This window comes from Anomalospiza imberbis, chromosome 3, assembly GCF_031753505.1.
Source record: "Anomalospiza imberbis isolate Cuckoo-Finch-1a 21T00152 chromosome 3, ASM3175350v1, whole genome shotgun sequence".
Classification (NCBI taxonomy): domain Eukaryota; kingdom Metazoa; phylum Chordata; class Aves; order Passeriformes; family Viduidae; genus Anomalospiza; species Anomalospiza imberbis.
Window position 1 is genome coordinate 65,218,926 of NC_089683.1, and position 8,170 is coordinate 65,227,095.

At 37.4% G+C, this 8,170-nt stretch overlaps 1 long non-coding RNA gene across 1 annotated transcript; it reads left to right on the forward strand.

The window, feature by feature from the left end:
- Positions 1-670: 670 nt before the first annotated feature.
- Positions 671-7,785, forward strand: LOC137470965 (uncharacterized). Its single transcript, XR_010997328.1, has 2 exons — positions 671-6,617; positions 6,784-7,785. It is a non-coding gene; the product is annotated as an uncharacterized lncRNA (long non-coding RNA).
- Positions 7,786-8,170: the final 385 nt, after the last annotated feature.

Genomic DNA, 8,170 nt, shown 5'->3' on the forward strand with positions numbered 1-8,170 from the left:
TCTGCTGGAGGGCAGGAAGGCTCTGCAGAGGGATCTGGACAGGCTGGATCAATGGGCCAAGGACAAGTGTATGAGATTCAACAAGGCCTAGTGCCAGGTCCTGCCTTTGGGTCACAACAACCTCATGCAGTGCTACAGGCTCGGGACAGAGCAGCTGGAAAGCCACCTGGCAAAAAAAGACCTGGGGGAGTACTGGTTGGCAGTGTCTGAACATGAGACAGAGTGTGCCTGGGTGGCCAAGAAGGCCAGTGGCATCCGGTCCTGTATCAGGAATAGTGTGGCTAAGCAGGACCAGGGCAGTGATTGTCCCCCTGTAGTTGGCACTGGTGGGGCCACACTTTGATTTCTGTATCCAGTTTTGAGCCCCTCACTGCAGGAAAAAACATGGAGGTTCTTGAGCATGTCCAGAGAAGGGCAATTTAATTTCAAAGGTCTGACGATACAGCATGTAGCTTAACTAGAAGGAATAGGATAGCTGTTGTAAACTACCAATATATAAAGAGGGAAATTTTTCATTATTTCTCAAAATACTTTGAATTAGGAAGCTGAAGTCACTCTGTATTAACAGTATAGCAAAAAGAACAGGTATCTTGTAGTTGTATAGAAAGTTTTTGTAAAAAAAGGAAGAATCTTATAAAGTCATAAATAGTGGATGCATTAGAAAGAGTAATTTGAGTTATGTAAAAGAAAACATGCCATGAATCAATGCTTGTATCTGTTTGTGTAAATGATTCTGCTTTTATTTCTTGCAAGTTAGCCATATGTGAAAGGCACAATCTGGAAGGGTCTTTGACAGGCTTGCTGTTTGTAGATGTTTGAGTGGTTTAGAGCAATGTGCATAATTTTCCATAGTTATGCCTTGAAACACTTTGTTTAGGAACTCAGCCTTGAATTGTGGTGCTAGTTTTCACAGTATTTAAAACTGTATTGTGAGTAAAGGCTAAAGATGACAGCTGTCCTCCTACTTCAGAGAAATTTGGCACATGTCAGTATTATTTGGCTGGACTATCTACAAATTTTGATTATAATAATCAAAAGGCCCTTCTTTTGATATTCATTATTTTCCCCAATAATCCTGTCAGCAGGACCTCTCCTTCTGCAGTGGGAATTTTAATTTTTTTTTTCTACAATGAATGAGCAACAGCATGGTGCTTTTGTTCCAGCTGTGTTTCTAGACCTCCTTACATTTTAATTTCTGCTTACATTTTCATTCAGCCTGGAAAGCTAAAGTAGGCCTTACAAGCAAGTTATTTGTGTATTTTAGGAAGAATGTTCAGATTTTAATTGTTACTGGGATGGATGTATTCTTACCTTTTGTTTAAGGCTATTTTAGGCATTTGATTTCAATGGGACACAGAAGCAAAAGCAGCAGTATAAATTCTCTCTTTAGGTAACAGAGACATGGCAGTACAATCTGCAGGAGTGGAGCTGGCACTGATTGCTTCAAACTGCTGATCAGCTAAAAATGTCTTAGATTAAAATACATTTGAATATCTTTTTAAAAAATTGATACAGATAGTTGTTACATGTTGCAGATGAACTACATGGGTTTAACCACAAGAGAGCAGTATCACACCGGGTCTATGTTGCAGTTCTTAAAAAGAAATTCTGCTTTGTCAGCATAAAGTCTCACAACAAAATTTTAATCCATTTATCTTTTTGTTTTTATAATGGTATACACTAAATTGTAGAGGTAGATGATTCTATCTTATTAGCATTATGATGAACTGTATTTATGTGCACTTGAATTAATAAAAACACCTGGCTTGTTTATTCTCTTCACAAAACAAAACTGCTACCTCATTTTCTGGGAGAACAGGCTGAAAATTTTATGTGGTGAGTTAGAGAAGAGCTTGACCTGGCACTCATTTTTTTTTTCTGAAAAAATATCCTCTTTATCCCATGTAAAATGGCCATTGGAGATTTCTCTTTGTGGTCCAGTATACACATAACTTCTAGCTTATACAAGTGAAAATATGCCGCTTTTTACTGATTGAAAGTCAAAGTGACTATGGGGCATAGAAATTCCCCTTTTTTTTCTTTCAGATGAAACACCATACTGCTCTTCTGTAACCATATGCATTCTGTGCTCCTCACATGTACACAGTGACTTGAACCAGTTTAGGTGTATCCATAAAGCTGGGTATGGGGATGTTTGCAGAGCTGGGAAAATTTTAACATTCAGTATTGTCAATCTTGGAAGTGTCCACTTCATTCTTGCCATCTGTGCTTTCTCTTTAGCAATTGGCATTTTATTTAGTAGGAAAAGTTAAACTAGATCGATTGTCCCCACTTCTCTGTTTCACTTTATAGTTCTTGTGCCGTAACACAGCAGCTGTGTTTGCTGGGAGGCAGTTGCCACTGAGCAACAGCTGCTGGCATAAAGAAGCAGTAGGAAGAAATTTAAAGTAAGCTTAGTTTTAGTTTCTTTCCTGCGTTATTTTTGCGTTATGGCTGTTTGATGCATTGTTACCTTACAGTTTACAGCTGTAAGTATTTGTCCTGTTTTTCCTATAATGAGAACTGTAGGAATAACAGAAATAGCAGAGGTTGTGTGTTCTGCTGCTGAAGTGAGGGGTTTCTGTCCTTTGGAATATTGAGTTTTTTTAGTGTGTATTCTGTTGGTTCTTATTCAATTTTGTCTGTCTGGTATTTTACTCATCTTTTTCCATTAACCATTTTCTAGCCGGTGTTTTTCCTTGACTTGCATACCATGTTTGACTGATAAGCCAGGCTGTTTTTAAACTCTCTTTGCTTGTAAGGAAGTACTTCTGAAGAGAGGTTAAGCTCAATGTTCTTGGTTTTAATTTATTAAGTGGGGAGTTCCTTACCAGCATGTGCAGTGGGAAAATAATGTCTAGCTCAGTATTTTTTGATAGTAAAAACAGGTAATTTGAAGATGTACTTTGGTTTGACTCAGATGAGATGTGAGCTTTATCAACACCTCCTGTTCCTATCTGCTCATTTGAGCACTCCAATATTTTTCATCCATTTGTGTTTGCTTTGTCTATCTGTTCCTCTCATATGCACTGTCTGCATGTATAAGAATTATATTAAGGCTTTACTAGTTAGATTTCTGAGGATTCTGCTTTTTCAAGACTTGTAGCAAATCCCCAGCCCATTTATTATTTCTCAGTAGTGGCATAGCCTTTTCTTTCAGATTTGAAGGGTATACTTTGTATTTAGTGTATCAGAACAATGTAGCTCTTAGTGAGTCTTATACCAGATAATCTGGTGTATAACCTAGTTTGTCACTGAACTAATTTTTGATGTTAAATTAGGTTTTTGAGTTCACAAATAAAGGAATATATTGAAGAAACATTGACATAAGGCGAGCAAAATAAACAGAATTTGAGATCCTGCTTCGTGCCTTGTGAGCTCTCAGAGCTGTTGCTAGGAGAAGAGCATGGTAACAGTGCTCTAAGCTGGTAGTTGCCTGGGGAACCCAGAGACACTTGTGCTATTTCTACACATCTGTACCAAATCACAGTATTTTCTTTCATGTATCCCCTTTTTCCTCTTCTCTAGCATAACAAAATGTGTGAAGGATCTTGACCACAGGACTAAGTCCTTTGTCATCCTTCAGCATACAGGTCTCCCAGTCAAGACTTAGAAGCTTTGAAGAAAATGGTACTTGGCCAGATCTTGACTGAGCATGATGGTGAATAGCTGAGCCAATGCAGGTTGAGGATGGTGAACATTACACCTGGTAATCAGCCCTGGCACTTTTTATTTGGAAGTTGTTGCTGTTCCATTGCTTTAATATGAGTAAATCTCTCACTTAGGAATTGCATAGATTTAAGGAAAAAACGAATGTATTTACGTAGAAAAATACCCAGGATCACTAATTACCACTGAAGTAATTATTTGATGGAGGAATAAGTTAAACTCTGCATACTAGAACAAAAAACTTAGAACTGCAGATGGCTAAGCAATTTAAATCCGCAAATTCTAAAGAAGCTGTCTGTTGGACATATCTGGCCCTTTATATTTACTTTGAATGAACTTTACAGTAATACAGAAATTCAGAAAATTGTGTCACCTAAGTTTTTTCTTTTTATGAAAAGTGGGCTAAGACACATTACTATAAGTCAATTGGCATGTATCAGTTGTAGGCATAAAAACCTGTACAATGGTATCCTTTTGCACAGCTGGAAATAGTGTACGTAAAAATACAACATTTTTATTACCCACAGAAGTAGATGTTAAATAGATGTAGAACTGATTAGCTGGCAGATAATAGTAATGACTGAAAGGAAGTATTTCTACTAAAGATTACAGAGAATGGTACTGGGCTAATGCAGTTTCATATTTTTAGTAATGAAATAAGGGACAAAATTTGTGGATAATTAAAACTAGAATTTACATAGAGAGAAACAATGAAGATGTTAATGATGCCAGAAAGCCACAATGATAATGCCATAGCAGGTTAGCTCTTCAGAAGGAAAGTATATTCTAGTACAGTCAGTTGAACAACTATAAAGCTGTTTCATTCAAACTGTATTATTTCAGAAACAGAAAATCTGTTTGCAGTGACTTGATTTGTCTGTGAATGCATGAAGATTTAAAAAAGTGCTAACAGCTTCTTTCTGTGACAGAGAGAAATGGTAATACTAGCCAGTTATCGGAAGTAAAAACTAAAACAATTTAAATGAGAGTGCATTTCAATAATGAGCATGACATCCATAGTGGGAAGGGGTAACTCTTCTTTATTTCTTCTCTGTAGTAGAACCCAATGCTGGTTTGACAGTGACCCAACTACAGAGTGAAACAATTGTCCCTTTTTGACAATGGTGCCTTCCTTCCTTATATGTTTATTTTCTAGTGTATTTATCATAGGTTGTCTCAGAAAAAGAACAGCTCTTACTGTACTTGTTTTACATCTCAAAAGTACTTTTAGTTTCACAGAGTAACTTGTGCTACTCTTGAAGGTGCAAACTCTTTGCCGATATTCAGATACTTAAGAAGACTTCGTTCCATCATGAATCTCAGTAAATTTTAAGTTTGTAGATGTACCGTGCCAGCTGAAAAATGACATCTGCATTATTATATAAGATGTCCCTGAGAGCAGTGTAACACCCACAGGCAAAACTTCAAGCTGTCAAGTAACTCAAGAGTGATGATGTAAGCTCTCCCTTTGAATTAATAACACTGAAGTATCCAAAAGAAAAAACTGCAGTTAGATTGGTGAAGGAATGAACTAAAAAAAAAAAAAAAAACTACCCCAAACCCCTAGCAACACATACAGGTTTTTTTTAAGGTACCTGGAGGTCATCAATTTACTTTTTCCGCAAAACCATAGAAGTTGTGCTTGTTTATCATTGAAGTAAAAGCTGTCCTGTCACATCTAGCTCTCATCAGGATCTGTGATGATTTTTTTCTTGACCTCTAACATGCATCTGCTATTAAATTATTTCTATTATAACAACTTGCCATGAGAGCAGCATTGGTGTCCCTTGTGCAGTTCCTGATCTATAACTAGAGTGCTCCAAAGTGTAACCACAGGGCAAATAACTAAGCTACACCTCTATTTAGAATTTCTCATACAGTGTGACTGTTGAGTTGCCATAATCAAAATGCCAGATAATTTTGTTGGTGGTTTGTATTTCAAAACCTGTCAACATAAAGGCCTAAGTCGTGGAACTGGTCGGAAGAAAATGAAGGCTATTGGTCATACAGGATTATATTGTGACATGTTTAGGTCTTGGGCAGGTGGAGGATTTGGCAAAAGACAGCTGAAATCCAGACTTTTCTTAGGCTTCATCCTAAGCAAACATTATTAATAATATTATTGACTGTTCTCTCTTAAAACTGGAAAACTGAAATACTCTTTAAAAAGAAGAAAATATTTCATGCTGTTGTAAAATATGCTTAATAAAAAGTTGGATGGGAATTAAAGTGGATTTGAGCTTCAGGAAGCTCTTTCTCTTGAAATCAAAGAGCCAGGCTTTATTACAATCAAACCTCCACAGTTTTATCTAGGGAGAACACAGGAATTATCAAGAAAGACAGAAAATAAAAAAGAAGTTGTGACCTTGCATGCAAGTGTTTGCTTCCACTTAATACCTTTCTGAGTTGCAGCAAAGTCTCTTAGGCCCCTCCCATGTCTGGCTGATAGCAAAGGCTCGCAATAATTTTATTTACTTGCTGCATTCTCTGAATGAGCAGTGAGCTTCTTGCTAAGGCTCTCTTGCAATGAGATGTCCTGCAGTTTCTGATCTTTCTATCTTCCAGCTAAATCCAGAGCATCTCAGAGAAGAAAGAATTCCCTGCTTCTCTTGAGAGGGAGGGGGAAATCACATTGCTCTTTGAAAGAATATAACATATGATTGGAATCATAATAAATACCATTATTTCCCAAATAAAATTATTTTTTGTGTTGCTTGTGATTAGTTGGTGTTTTCAAGAAGCTGACCATAATTAGGTATGATGGGGAGGGGATGAGGGCAAGACCGCTAAGAAGGTGAAAATGAGGCTTGATAACCAGTTTTAGTTGCCTCCAGACAGGACTCCTGATAGACCAAGCATGGAGGATTTGTGAGGATCAAGTGCAAAAAGAAATCAACTGCACAGCTTCTTATCCAAGATTCTTCACTTTAATTCACTAATCCCATCAGGTAATTTCTGTATCATCTTTGTAGCTATAATGGAGTTAAATGAAGGAAGTGTATTTGCTGTGTTAAAACCTCAGTACATACCTTTATGTACCTAAAGCCAATGTGCCAATGTCACTTAGGTATTCTGAGTGGCTGATGTACCCATCCCAAATGTGCCTTTATATAGGCAGTCTTCAGGCAGTGGCATTGTTGAGGAAGATTTCCTTTTTCATGTGGGAGCTGGGGCAGTTACCATGCTCATCTCTGTGCGTATTAATTCAGCCGTAGCACTGATAAAAGAGACTTCAAAGCACCAAAGTGCAAGGGGCCACTCTGTAATGGTCCATGCAGAAATGGAGGAGCTGGTGGCAGTAACTTTCCTGATGCATTGAAGGGAATAAATGGGCTGTGCAAAAGTACCACAGAGGGCAGTGGCGACACCCCAAACTACTTGTCATCTGCATGGAATCTCATCCCAGCAAAGCAGTACATTTTTTTAAACAAAGTAATTCCACTCATGTTTTGGTCTCTCAGCTGAGGATACCAATGTATCTATTTTTTCTCCTTCTTCTAGAAGTTGACTTGAAATATATTTACCTAACACAAAGCATGGCAGATACAAACAAGTGGTCTTTGGGACAATAGTTTCTCAATCTGTCCTTGAATCTACCGTATGTTCCAGTACTTCCTAATTTCTTTGCATTTTGGTTGCCTAGTGTGGACTAGCCCCTGAGAATATCTGCAGGTGTTGGTAGGTCTGGTTACGGAAATGAGGCTGGGCATCAAAAACATGTGTAAGTGTAGCAACAGATTTTTCTTTTTGGTAGCTGTATTTCTTTCATAAATATGCCTATGAATGAGCTAAGCTCACAGGAATCCTCTACACATAAAAATGGAAAATCTGGATTTGGAATGTAACAGCTGCTGAGCAGCATGAGTAGGTCAGGAAAGCATCATTTTAAACTAATGTTGGATTTAAGTATTAAAGTGCATTTTCTTCAGGATTACAGTTTTATTAATATTTATTTGTAACCAGGAATTCCCTTTTTGTTTCATGTAAATGTTCAATCTTTTAAGCTTTTCTATGTCGTTAAAGGTTAATATATTCTTATGGCAGCAACTTCCATATGTACAGCTGCACTTTGTTTACCTATGTTTTGATCTGGGGAAAGCAGAAGTTCTCAGTCTGCCCAAATGTTCAGATTTTTTATAGGTGACACTAATGAAGCTACAGTGTTTTTTTCCCTCTCTCTCCCTCCTGGAGGTTTTTCGTGATTCAAATTGTTTTTTGCCACTCTTTGCACTTCCCACTCTTGTACTTGCACTTTCTAGAGAGGGATGATTGGTATACAAATTGAATTTCTCTCTAGGTGGTAGGAGTGCTGGAAATAATAGGAGAACTCCTCTGTTTGTATGAATTCTAATACTCCATTTTAGTTACAACTTCTTAAGACACCTAGATCCCCTTCCTAATCTAGTAGTACAATATATTTAGAGCTCTGTAGGGTACAGGATTCAAATCTTCTCTCTAAATTGTATTACTATACAATCTGACATAAAATTAATCTGCTGTT